The sequence below is a fragment of the Dasypus novemcinctus genome, chromosome 2, assembly GCF_030445035.2.
Source record: "Dasypus novemcinctus isolate mDasNov1 chromosome 2, mDasNov1.1.hap2, whole genome shotgun sequence".
NCBI classification, from domain to species: Eukaryota; Metazoa; Chordata; class Mammalia; order Cingulata; family Dasypodidae; genus Dasypus; species Dasypus novemcinctus.
The window spans coordinates 134,743,067-134,757,537 of NC_080674.1; the positions used below are offsets into that span (position 1 = coordinate 134,743,067).

General features: G+C 41.1%; 1 long non-coding RNA gene across 1 annotated transcript; it reads right to left on the minus strand.

The window, feature by feature from the left end:
* Positions 1 to 9,243: 9,243 nt before the first annotated feature.
* On the minus strand, positions 9,244 to 13,115 carry LOC139440186 (uncharacterized). The gene is made up of 3 exons (XR_011650328.1): positions 13,046 to 13,115; positions 10,298 to 10,342; positions 9,244 to 9,350 (listed from the first exon to the last, which is right to left on the minus strand). It is a non-coding gene; the product is annotated as an uncharacterized lncRNA (long non-coding RNA).
* Positions 13,116 to 14,471: the final 1,356 nt, after the last annotated feature.

Consider the following 14,471-nt stretch of genomic DNA (forward strand, 5'->3'; position numbering starts at 1 on the left):
TTCTTCCCAAACCATCTTGTGACTCACTTTACTTCCCAACCTCCTGACCTCTGTTGTGGTCATTTCTCTATAGTATCCCACCAATTTCCAGCCTGACATTCATATCGTAGTTTCGGTACAAACCTTGGCTCCTCCTTAAGAGGTTGCTTGAATTATATCTACTTCTGGAAACTTCAGGTAGCACCTGCACAAGATACTGGAAACAGCCTGTTATGATTAGGCTAATGTGTCAATTTGGCCAAATTATTGTTACCAGTTGTTTGGTCAAGCTTGCACTGGACTAATTGTAATACAAGGATATTTATGGGCTTTAGTCATCAGTGAGTTTACTGCATAGATAGCTGATTACATCTACGATCAACCAGGGAGACTGCAGTCAGCAATGAGTGATGTTTTATTCCATCAGTTGAATGCTTTATTAAAGGGGAAGTGGTTTTAGCATTCTGAATTTCCCAGCTCGTCTTTGGACAGCCAATGTCCCCAGGCTCTCATAAAGGACCTTCATCAGACTTTCATCGGAGCCTCTGGTTTGCAACCTGCCTGTAGAATCTAGACTTGTGCATCCTCACAGTCACATGAGAGTTTTATAAAATCTCATACTATTTTAAGATATCTTCTGTTTATTCTGTTTACCTAGAGAACCCTGACTAATACAGTTTGGTACCAGGAGTGGTTCTTGAGGAACAAAATCTTAAAGATGAGATTTCTGAAGTGATTCTGGGAGTCTTGCAATTGGTCTCTACTTTAATTGGATGCAAGGGTACTAATGACTCCCTTTCCAATAATGAAGAGGCCTCTAACAGTTGATGGAGTGAATTGGCAATGGAGATACACAAAACATCATTACAGGATTCTACTACTTCCATGTTTATAATAGGCAAGGATCTAGGTGAGAGTGTTTTCAACACCCTAACAGAGTTTTGTAAAATCAAAAGGTACAATGATGTTGACTGGCTCCACTTAGATACTCTGGATAGAGTTACAAAAGAATGGGAGGAAATTAAGGCTTCAAATTTGCAATTTGAACACCTCATGACTCTCATTGTACGAGTAGCAGAGTTACAAAGGAAACTAAAATCTCAACCTCGCAGGGTGTCTGCTGTTAAAGTGAAGGCATTGATTGGAAAGGTGTGGAACCCTAGGATTGGGATGGAGACATATGGGATGATGATAATATTGGTGGGGACATTGGAACCCTAAATTTTGCTGAGACTTTGCCAGTTAAATGTGTGATGTTCTACTCTGTGGAGAACAGACTTTGTCAACCTTGTATCACCCAGCCTCCAGCCTGCTCCAGGGAGTCCGGACCTCCTTCAGCCCTGAGGTGGGTGCCAGCCAAACCAAAACCTGTGCTGTCCAACCTCTGGCCTGCCCCCAGGAGTCTGGACCTCCTCCTGGCCCTTAGGCAGGTACCAGCCAAACTCCACCTGCAGTGCCCAACCTCCACCCAGCCTTGAGGAATCTGCCTGAAGAGATTAATCCTGTTTTACCAGATGAAAATGCAGAGGAATACCCTGAGGTCAGTAGCTTGCAAGGCATTTAGAATCCTTCTCCTTACCCACCCCCACCACCCTTCTTCTCTTTCTGACCTATTACTAAACTAAAATCACAACAAGCCCCCAAAGGCAAAATACAAAGTGTGACCCATGAGGTAGTATGCTATACTTTTAGAGTATAAAACTGCATGAGTTTTCTAACTTATATAGACAGAAATCAGAGCAAATATGTGTGGGAATGGATACTAAAGGTATGGGGTAATTGTGGAAGGAATGTAAAATTGCATCAGGGTGAATTTATTGATACAGGCCCACTAAGCTAAAATTCTGGATTCAGTGTTATGGACTTGTGGTTGGCATTGGGGTTGGTATACTCAGGAAACCTGAATCTCTTGACTGTCCATGTGACAGCCAGGCCCTGAGCCTCAGCAGACTTGCAACTCCTATCCTCTGGTTTATTGGACTTACCCCAGCCAGCTAACAGGGAGGTGAAGAAGGTCAACCACCACCCAGGCAGCCAAGAGTGCCTACAACTGCAAGCAGGAGAATTGCATCCATCATCCATGTGGAATCTAAGCCTTCTCTTGATATAGAGGTGGAGTGGACATAACCATCCCAGGGTCTACAAGCTGGAGGAATAGAGTATGGATTAGAGTGAACTTACTGGTGTTCTACTGTGGAACTATTGTGATTAGTAATGGAAGAAATTGTAGCATTGATGTGGAGAAAGTGGCCACGGTAGCTGCTGATGGTAGGGACAGGGAAGAGGAGACATGATGTGGGGGCATTTTCAGGACTTGGAGTTATCCTGGGTGGTGCTGCAGGGACAGATACTGGACATTGTGTGCCCTGCCTTGGCCCACTGGGTGGACTGGAGGAGAGTGTAGACTACAATGTAGACCACTATCCATGTGGTACAGCAGTGCTCAAAAATGTATTCACCAGGTACAGTGAATGTGCCACGATGATGGAAGAGGTTGCTGATGTGGGAGGAGTGGGGTGAGGGGGGTGAGGGGTATATGGGGACATCATATTTTTTTAATGTAACATTTAAAAGAAAATAATGAAGAAAAAAATATAGTCTGAGTTGCATAAAGTTATGGCATCAGCTAATAGATCATGGGTACCTAGAAGTGAAATAGATGGGCAGTCTACTAAATTCCTTCTGGATCTGTATAAACAGAAGAGTTCTAGGTTGAGCGAACAAAACCCTAACTCCAATTACAAACACAGAGAATCCCAGCCCCTTAATCAATTCCCAGACTTGAGACAGTTTACAGATCCAGAGCCCCTTGAATGAGAAGACCAGGTCCCCATGGGAAAGGATCCTGTTAAACTGCCAAAAATTTATACTGTTAATCTTCCTCCCTCCTTTCCCCAAGGAGATCTATGGCCTTTTACCAGAGTAACTGTGCATGGGGGAAAAGGAAATGATCAGACATTTTGGGGATTATTAGACACTGGCTCAGAAGTGACATTAATTCCAAGACACCGAAGACATCATTTGGTCTACCAGTCAGAGTAGGGACTTATAGAGGTCAGGTGATTGATGGTGTTTTAGCTCAGATCTATCTCACAATGGTTCCAGTGGGTCCCTGGACCCATTCTGTGGTTACTTGCCCAGTACTAGAATGAATACTTGGAATAAACACACTTGATAACTGGCAGAATCCCCACACTGTATCCCTGCCTTGTGGAGTGAGGGCTATTATGGTAGAAAAGGCCGAGTAGAAACCATTAGAATTGCCCCTGCCTGGCAAACTAGTAAATCAAAAGCAAAACCAGGAAGCAGCTGTGGCTCAATCAGTTGGGATCCCATCTACCATATGGGAGGCCCTGGGTTCAAGTCCTGGGGCCTCCTTGTGAAGGCAGGCTCGCCTGCTGGCCGCGGAGAGCTCCCGGCCTGCAAGGGCTGCAGAGGGCAGACTCAGCAAGGTGATGCAACAAAAAGGGAGACAAGTAAAAACGCAGAAGAGCGTACAGCGAATGGACACAGAGAGCAGACAACAAGCAAGCCACAAGGGGGTGGGGGGATAAAATAAAATAAAATAATAAAATAAAATAAAATAAAATAAAATAAAATAATAAAATAAAATAAAATAAAATAAAATAAAAAGTAAAACCAAATTCCTGGAGGAATTACAGAAATTAGTGCCACCATCAATGATCTGAAGGATGCAGTGATGGTGATTCCCACCACATTTCCATTCAACTTTCCTATTTGACCTGTGCAGGAAACAGATAGATCTCAGAAGATGACAGCAGATATTGTAAACTTAACCAGGTGATGACTCCAATTGCAGCTGCTGTCCCAAATGAGATATCTTTGCTTGAGCAAATGAACACATCCCCTGGTACCTGGTATGCAGCTATTGATCTGGCAAATCTTTTTTCTCAATTGCCATTAGTAAAGACTACCAGAAACAGTTTGCTTTCATCTGGCAAGGCCAGCAATATACCTTCACTGTCCCACCTCAGGGGCATGTCAACTCTCCAGTGCTATATCATAATACTGTCTGCAGGAAACTGGATCATTTCTCCTTCCCACCAGACATCGCACTGGTCCATTATATTGATGATATCATGTTGATAGAACCTAGTGAGCAAGAAATAGCAAACACTCTAGATTTATTGGTAAGGCATCTGCATGAGAGAGGATGGGAGATAAATCCAACAAAAATACAGGGGCATTTGACCTTGGTGAAATTTCTGGGTGTCCAGCGAGGTGGGGCATTTTGAGATATCCTTTCTAAAATGAAGGATAAGTTGCTGCATTTAGCCCCTCTTACAACCAAAAAAAGAGAAACAATGCTTAGTTGGTCTCTTCAGAGTTTGGAGACAACACATTCCTCATTTGAGTATGCCACTCTGGGCCATTTACCGAGTGACCAGAAAAGCTGCTGGTTTTGATTGGGGACCAGAACAGGAGGAGGTTTTGTGACAGGTCCAGGCTGCTATGAAAGCTGCACTACCACTTGGGCCATATTGATCCAGCAGGTCCAATGGTCCTGGGAGTTTCAGTAAATAGAGATGCTGTCTGGAGCCTTTGGCAGGCCCCTTTGGAGAATCACAAGGAAGACCCTTAGGATTTTGGTGCAAAGCCCTGCCATCCTCTGCAGATAACTACTCTCCTTTTGAGAAACAGCCTTTGGCCTGCTACTGGTTCTTAGTAGAGACTGAATGCTTAACTATAGGCCATCAAGTTACCATGAGACCTGAGTTGCCTACCATGAGCAGGGTATTTTGGTTTGCCCCACCAAACCATAAAGTTGGGCATGCACAACAGCACTCCATAATAAGTGGAAGTAGTATAACAAGTTAGGCCTTGAGCAGATCCTGAAGGTACAAGTAAATTACATGAGGAAGTAGCCTAAATGTCCATGGTCACTACCCTGCCATGTTACCTTCTCTTTCCCAGCCCTCTTCGGTCTCTTTTCAAGCCCCTTACAATCAGTTGACTGGGGAAGGGAAACTTGGGCCTAGTTTACTGATAGTTCTGCACAATATCCAGGTACCACCCAAAAGTGGACAGCTGCAGCACTGCAGTCCCTTTCTAGGATATCCATATAGGACAGTGGTGAGGGCAAATCCTCCCAGTGGGCAGAACTTTTAGCAGTGTACCTGGTTGCTCATTTTGCTTAGAAGAAGAAATGGCCAGAGGTGTGTTTGTACATTGACTCATGGGCTGTTGCCAATGGTTTGGCTAGATGGTCAGGAACTTGGAAGGAGCATGATTGGAAAATTGGTGACAAAGAGGTTTGGGAAAGAGTTATGTGGATAGAACTTTCTGAGTGGGCAAAAAACATGAAAATATTTGTGTTCCAAATGAATATTTACCAGAGTGTGACTTTAGCAGAGGAATATTTTAATAATCAAGTGGATAAGATGACCCAGACTGTGGCTAAATGGCTCAGCCTTTTTCCCCAGCCACTCCGGTCATTGCTCAATGGACTCATGAACAAAGTGGCCATGGAGGTAGGGATGGAGGTTATGCATGGGCTCAGCAAGATGGACTTCCCCTCACCGAGGCTGACTTGGCTACAGCCACTGCTGAGTGTCCAATCTGCCAATAGCAGAGACGCACACTCAGCTCCCAATATGGTGCCATTCCCTGAGGTGATCAGCCTGCCACCTGGTGGCAGGTTGATTACATTGGACCACTTCCATCATGGAAGGGACAGTGGAGATGTGGAGATGCATATTCTGGATATGGGTTTGCATTCCCTTCATGCAATTCTTCTGCCAAAACTACCATCTGCAGACTTACTGAATGTCTCATTCATCGCCATGGCATTCCACATGGCATTGCTTCTGATCAAGGAACCCATTTCACAGCAAATGATGTGCCGGAATGGGCATATGCTCATGGAATTCACTGGTCTTACCATGTTCCCCATCATCCTGCATCAGCTGGATTGATAGAATGGTGGAATAGCCTTTTGAAGACTCAATTATGGTTCCAACTAGGTGGCAATACCTTGTAGACTTGGGACAATGTTCTCCAGGAGGTTGTGTATGCTCTAAATCAGTATCCACTTGATGGTGCTATTTCTCCCATAGCCAGGATGCATGGATCCAGTAATCAAGGGGTGGAAATGAGAGTGGCACCACTCATTATTACCCCTAGTGATCCATTAGAAAATTTTTGCTTCCTGTCCTTACAACTTTAAGCTCTGCTGGTCTACAGGTCTTAGTTCCAAAAGGAGGAGTGCTGCCATAAGGGAACACAACAATGATTCCACTGAACTGGAAGTTAAGACTACCATCTGGCTGCTTCTGTCTCCTCTTACCTCTGAATCAACAGGCAAAGTAGAGAATTACTGGGCTGGCTAGGGTGATTGATCCTGACTATCAAGAGGAAATAAGACTGCATCTATAATGGAGGTAAATAAGAGTTTACCTGGAATACAGGAGATCCTCTACGGAATCTCTTAGTATTGCCTTACCTTGTGATTAAAAGTCAATGGAAACTCTTAAGCATTCTACAATACTAGGCTAAGTTGCAAATTCAAGAGCAAAAGGCTCATAAGCATAGTTGTCAATATCAAGGGCCCATCAATGGACCATCCTTCTTCACTAGTCATTGCTGCTGTACTTGGAGGATTGTTGCTGTTCCCCTAGAGAATGTGGCAGAGTTCCCCAGGCTGGGAATTCAATATTCCTTTAGGTGTTGTGTGAATCTCTACCCACTGTGGCAATGCCCCATGAACATTTGAACATGTTTATATACATTATATGTATGCTCAGATGAACTTCCTCCCACGTATCCCCTATCACTGACACCCCACATCAATGATCTTCCCCTGCCATAGTTGTAATCCTTTGTGATCTAAAACTTCTTCAAAAATGATGCCAAATATGGCCTCTCTCTAAGTCAAACTCAGCATATAAATGCATTACCTTCCTCCCAATGTGGGACATGACTCCCAGGAATGAGCCTCCCTGGCACTGAGGGATTATTACCAAGTACCAGCTGGTGATGCCACTGGAAAAAGACCTTGAATAAAAAAGGGAAAAGGTATAAACAAATGAGTTCATATGGCTAAGAGACTTCAAAGTGAGTCAGGAGGTCATTGGAGTGGTAATGCTTATGCACATCTCAGCAGGATCTCAGACAGTCAAAGTAGATACTACCCCAAATACAGGGGCTCCTGAGAACTCTGAAGACACCCAGGTCCTATGGTCATGGCAGATAGGTCTGGAATTTGGTTCCTTGCCAGCATGCCTTACATTGAAGTTTGTGCACCTGGTGTGGCAGAGTTGGACTCTGATGTGACTTCTCTACACATGCCTCTTCTGTCCCTTTTATTTGAACCCATAGCTGGTGCTGGAGTTGGTAGGTGTATGTCCAAGAGACTTAAATCTCTGGATTGTCCATGTGCAAGCTGGGCCATGAGCATCAGCAGAATTGCAATACCTACTTTCCAGTTCATTGGACTCACCCAGGACAACTAACAAGGAGGTGATGATGGACAACCAACACACCAAGAAACCAAGAGAATCTACAACTGCAAGCAAGAGAATCCCATCCATCAGCCCTATGGGATCGAAGCCCCCTCTCAATTAGAGGTGGAGTGGGCATCATCATCCCAGAATCCTCAGGGCTGGGGAATAAAATATGGACTAGAGTGGACTTACTGGTATTCTACTATAGACTTATTGTGATTCTAGCAATGGAAGAAATTATATCATTGATGTGGAGACAGTAGCCACTGAAGATGCTGAACTCAGGGAGAGGGAAAAAGAGGTATAATATGGGGGCATTTTCAGGACTTGGAATTAAACTAAATGACATTGCAATGACAGATATGGGCATTATATATCCTGCCATAACCTATAGAATTGTGTGGGAGAGAGTGTAAACTACAGTGTAAACTATAATCCATGCTTAGTGGCAATGCTCTAAAATGTGTTCATCAATTGCAATGAATGTACCACACTAATGAAAGAAGTTGTTAATGTGGGGAAAAGTGAGAGGTGTGGGAGTGGGGCATATGGGAATCCCTTTTATTTTTTTTGTAACATTTTAGGTAATCTAAGTATCTTTTAAAAAAAAAACAAAAAATATATTAAAAAAAAAAAGTCAATGGAAAATTACAACAACTGAATCCAAGCAGGACTAGCAATGGCCCAGAATCTTCAGGGATGAAAGTTTGGGTCACCTCACCAAGCAAAGAAACACAGCCAGCTGAGGTGCTTGCTAAGGGTACTGGGAACATAAAATGGGTAGTGGAAGAAGGTAGTAATAAATATGAAATTCGACCATGTGACCATTTATACAAATGAGGACTGTAATAGTCTTGAATCTTTCTTTCTTGTTCTGAGTATAACTGTATATGTACATAAAATGAATATCTTTGTTGTCTTCCCTAACACTTTCCCTTATCATATGACAAGTTATATTAGTTGTATCGGGCCAGCATTTCTACCAGTCTTCCCAAAGAGAACTGGGCAAATGGAACCATATTTAGAATTACACCATAAAAGTGGTTAAATAGAGGTTTTCCTATATAGTATAAGTGATGGTCCCAACAAAAATAAAACACATATTCACTCTATGCTGATGCCTGCTTTACTGAACTTCAAATGCATTCAACCAACTATCCATCCAAGAATCAGTGGTTATGGAATTTATTTCTAATGGGGAGAAAGTGCCCAATATGTTAATTAGAGCTTTTATTAAGACTTGGAGGATTGCTCAGCCAATGATATTTAGTAGTGATGAAACATAATTTCTAAAATTTTGGAAAAAATGGACATCATTTTTCTTTTTTTAGGAGGCACTGGGGATTGAACCTGGGACTTTGTACGTGGGAATCAGGCACTCAATCACTGAGTTACATCTGCTCTCCCATCATTCTTAATAAGTCATGAAAATGTGCATTAATATTATAGTCAGTATTTCAAGGAAATGAGGTAGTATGAATAAAGAGAATTAGCTTATAAGTCAAATGAAAACTTTAACACATGTGCTTTCCTTTCTCTTTTACTTTAGTGTGACTTTCTTGGAATCTATGTTTGTGAAAAAACTAAGGGTTTTAGTTGCAAACAGAATATTGTTCTGTCCTCATTCAGAGGGTAGGAGCCAAAACTGCAGCTCCAACAGTGCCAAACAGTGTTTGTGAGTGGGTCAATTTAATTCAATAGTAACAACAAAAACAACAACAACAATACTAGACATGATAATAGTAGTCTAAGCTGCAGTAACAAAAAAACCCAAATCACACAATCAAAGTTTATTTCATGCTTACAGAATCTGATACAGGTCCAAAAACTCTCCTGAGGACTTATATGAGAGTGACTTGCGGATCCAGGCTCCTTGCATATGTGGCCTTAATATCACCGGAGTTGCTGCTGGAGAAGTAGAAAGAGATGCAGGAGATACGTTGGATTTTAGTTGTCTTTCCCCTCACATTTCATTTGCAGGAGATAGCCATATGGCTCTAACCTAACTGCAAGAGAGGCTGGGAAGTATAGAAAAGCACAATAATATTTGGTGAGCCCTAAGAGCTTTTCCCATAACCAGTTATGATTTACTGATCAATGCTATCTATATTCCAACCACTGGTCTAATTAATTTGCATGCCTAATCTTTGATCCTCAAAACAACTTTTCAAGATGTATTATTAATTTCACTTTATAAATGAGTAAACCAAGGCTCACAGAAATTAATTTACACGTATTATCTCTGATTCTTACAAATACTGTTAAAGTATGTACTATTAACCCAATTTACAATTGAGACTCATAAACCATCAGCTAAATTTTTCAAAAGTCAAATGGCAAAAGTGGGATTTGAACCTGGAATGAGCATATCTTCTTTATTCTCTACAAGCTGTGTGCCAAGCTCAGTGCTAGGCACAAGGGTTACCACGATCAAAAGGAAGCTTGAGGAGGGGGAAAAAGAGAGGCTACCTGATACTAGATACTATCATATCATGTTCTCATGCCTGAAGGGGGGATGTTCACACTTGGACCAGGGATATAACAAATCTTATACCCAGGAAACAGATGTGGCTCAACCAATTGGGCTCCTGTCTACCATATAGGAAGTCCAGGGTTCAATGCCCAGGGTCTCCTGGTGAGGGCAAGCTGGCCCACGCAGTGAGCTGGCCCAGGCGGAGTGCTGGCCTGCGGGGGAATGTGGCCCTGTGCAGGAGTGTCGCCCTGCAGCCCTGCACAGGAGTGCCGGCCATCACAGATTGCTGGCACAGCAAGATGATGCAACAAGAGACACAGAGAAGAAAAAATAAGAAGATGTAGCAGAACAGGGAGATGAGGTGGCGCAAGAGAATAATTACCTCTCTCCAACTCTGGAAGGTCCCAGGATCAGTTCGCTGAGCCACCTAATGAGAGTACAAGCAGACACAGAAGAGCACACAGTGAATGAACACAGAGAGCAGACAATGGGGGGAATGGGGGGAATAAATATATAAATAAATAAATCTTTAGAAAAACAACAACAACAAAAAACAAAAACAGGGAAATGGACTTGGCCCAGAGGTTAGGGCGTCCATCTACCACGTGGGAGGTCCGCGGTTCAAACCCCGGGCCTCCTTGACCCGTGTGGAGCTGGCCCATGCGCAGTGCTGATGAGTGCAAGGAGTGCCCTGCCTCACAGGGGTGTCCCCCGCGTAGGGGAGCCCCACGCACAAGGAGTGCGCCCCGTAAGGAGAGCCGTCCAGCGCGAAAGAAAGTGCAGCCTGCCCAGGAATGGCGCCACCCACACTTCCCATGCCGCTGACGACAACAGAAGTGGACAAAGAAACAAGACGCAGCAAATAGACACAGAGAACAGACAACCGGGGGAGGGGGGAATTAAATAAATAAATAAATCTTTAAAAAAACAAAAACAAAAACAAAAAACCATACTCCTAAGGCCAAAAATCCCAGGCACTTGATAAGAGCCAAGATTTCCATGAAGCGTATAAAGCTTGTTGGGGATTGAGTAATGTCCCTTACAAAAGGCATGTTTAGGTCCCAACTCCAACTCCTGATCTTGTAGTGTGAACATATTTGTAAATAGACCTTTGAACATATTATTAGTTAAGGTGTGCCCAACCTAAATGATTGCCAGTCATTCAGACAATACAGACCATGGAAGGAAGCAAGCCTTCTAGCCTCTGAAACCAAGAGACAATGAGTTCCTGTTGAAAAGCCAAGTCATTGTACGGTATTTGTTTTAGCAGCCAGGAAACTAAAATAGAGCTTCAGGCTCAGAATTCTCTTTTCCACTGGCACCTTCCAAGGTCTTAGGAGGGACTTCAGCAATATGCTCAGAAAATATTATATTTCTGAAATTATGCCAAAAAAATGAGATATTTTAATAGCTATTAGTTAAGACCACTGTTTCTTTCCACTCCTATATTCTGTGGCTTACCTTTCATGTTAGTGTCAGTGAACTGCCTGCAGGCATTTTTAAGATCCAGCTAAGGGAGAATAGAGTGTACGTTTAGTCTGGATTTAATGAGATATATTTACGTGATTTGCAGTCACTTCCATGTATAAATAAATTATTGCCAGCCATCCTGTGTAAGAAGTGGCTTTCAGGAATATTCCTAATGTCCACTTTCTGACTCACCTGTCATCACAACACAAGTGTGCAGAGTTAGAGGTTGTATTATGATATGAATGTGTCCTATTGTACCCAACAGTAGAAGTATGTGGGTGAAGCAGGAAACATACAGAGCCAGAAGCAAGTCTGTGGAAAATTTTTCCTATCAGACATGTACAATGGTGAGTGGAAGTACAATTGTGAATGGAGGATGCAGTTCCCATAAATGCCAAGTCAGAAGTTCTCTTTCTGTCAATAATATACTCAACAATGTAGCATATATACTTATAAATACGCCAACATTTTAATTTCAGTGGGAATTGTGTGAAATAAAATTTAGTAAAATTTTTGTGTTTAGAGGAGTACTACAGAAAGTGCATATGCAAACTCATATGTGAAAGAAACTTATAAGGGTTTCCCTAAATTTGACAACTATCTATAATTTTATATGACCAACAATGGGTTGTAGAGCTAAAAGGAACTTTTGTAAACTAGCAATAACAAAAAACACATTTCAATTAACCATTCTAGTGAAAAGATTAAATTAGTCTATTTTCTCTACAGAAAATGATGTAAAATTTAAAAATTGTTGATGTAAGAAGAGGTAATCAAAGAGCATATATCCAAAATATTGGTAAAAAAGAATTATAAAGGAATGTTAGGCAGTTTAATTTTAAGCATTTAATTTAATTTAATGTGAGCTTTCTAAAATTTATCATTTTGAGTGATTTCTTTGCTTTTTCTAAATATATATTCCCCATCACACCTACTTTTGTCTTCTTTTTCTTAAGGAAGCTGTTTCTTCTCTCCATCTCTCTCCCCCCACACACCCCCACCCCCACCAACTATATAAGTTTCAGGCCCCACAAACCTGGATCTGCTTTTGCATTGGCACATAATGGCAGGTAAATTGCCCAACTAACTGACCAAGCAGAACTTTAATGGTTGTAGCTTTTGAAAACCATGATCAAATAAAACAATAAAGAAGCTAGATACCAATACTGTAGTTAGTTTACATGCTGGTTATTTCAAAGCAAAATATGTTTTTGATGTTTTAAATTGTTCATTGCAGGAGAAAAGTATTTAATCTGCAAAGATATGTGAATTTAAAATCTTACTGCCAAAGGTAAAGAACAGAATCTTCAAATTGTTGCTAGTTATATCTCCATACAGATTATATTTATCAAGCGTTGAAACTATTCAACTTTGAAGGAGGCATTTCGTTAAGGTAGGCCAGAGAATAGAGGTCTTCCGATAAAAGTGACCTTTATAAAACTAAGAAAGTCTCCTTTCTGATCCACTCTACATCAAATGAAACAATTGAAATTCTCCAGGGAGAATTAGAGTTCTATCTGGCATAAAGTGAAGTCACCCTCTTGTTAGTGGATATCAGATACCTTTTAACACCAAGATATGCAAAGTAATTGGATAGTGCCCAGAAAAAAAAGGTATAATGCTAATAAGTTTAACATTAATAACTAATGCAAATGCTTACACTTAATAAATATCCGATGGCTTTCTCTTTTTTGAAACGTTGTCATTACTGTAGTGTTTTCAAAAGTTCTAGGAAAACAGAAAAAATGTATATCATATTGAATGTTTTTAATAGCATGAAGAGGAAAATGAGACAAAAATAAAACATTGTCCTTTCCCTTTTTATCGGAATATCTTAAAACATGTTATGGAAATCAACTTATTAACCTTCAAATTATAGATAATTCTTTAGCTGGGGAACCTGTGGCCCAAAGAGATAAAGTGATTTGCTGCAGGTTAAGTAGTAAGTCAAGTATACAAAAATAAATGTGGGGAGGAGGGTAATAGAAGGTAGAATTCTGAGCACCTATTCCCAAATTAATCCATTTCCCTAAATTTCTTCCTAAAATAAATGATTTTTTTCTTCTTAAGAAGACACTAGGGCTATGTTTTCAGTAAATTAGATTTTGATTTACAGAGAAAGTACAGAATAACAAATCAATGGGGAAATGTGTTTATGGTAGAAAATTCTTCTCATATAAAAAAAAAATTCTATTCACACTTCATACCACCTCCAAATTATACTTCACTCAAATTCTGGAGAAACAACAACAAAACTAGATGGCTTGATCCTAGAATCTTTCTTTTTTTTTTTTTAATGAGGAAGGAATCTTAGAAAAAATCGAATTCTCCTTTAATTTCTTTTTCCACAGACTCAGAAAGTTTTAATAACTTGTCAGAAATAGTCATTTAGTTACAGACAGATCAGGGACCAAAATCCAAATCTCCATTCCTAGTACCATGAGACCATCACATAACATGCTACCTCTTCTGAAACGCTATATGTATGAAGAAAAAACATCTTACAGTGGATGATCATATTGGGAAATAATCCTACATTACATGAGTAGAATTCCTAGGACCCTAAATTTTTTAAAAAATATTTAATCACATATAAAACTCATATTCCCAAAAGATAGACATTGGTAATGCTATTTGACTTTTAAAGATAGGGATGGAGAGAGCAAAGAGGTGAAAGAGAAAAGCAAAGGAAGGGGGAAACTACACAGCATTATATACTCAGTATCCTATTGTGAACCATATGCTGGATGTAGGGGAAAAGGAAATGAAGAGCTTTGAAGTGCAGCTGTCCCACTCCCTGCTATTTCCACTCTAACCCAACTGTTTTTCCACCAGGATCCAACACACGTGTGGTGACACATGGAAACAGGGTGAGCTCATGAGCCCAGGGGAATAGAGTCCAGCATTCCCAGTATAGCACCCTGGAAGCAAATGGCCTCTCCCAGTCTCCACCCCTATGGATAGTAAATGTGGAAGAGGACCTATTTATGGAAAAACCACTTCACAACTGAAAAGGAAAGCCAAAAAATAACTCAGACACCTGGCTGCCATTTATTAATTATACCAGCAGAAAAAAGTCATTAGAC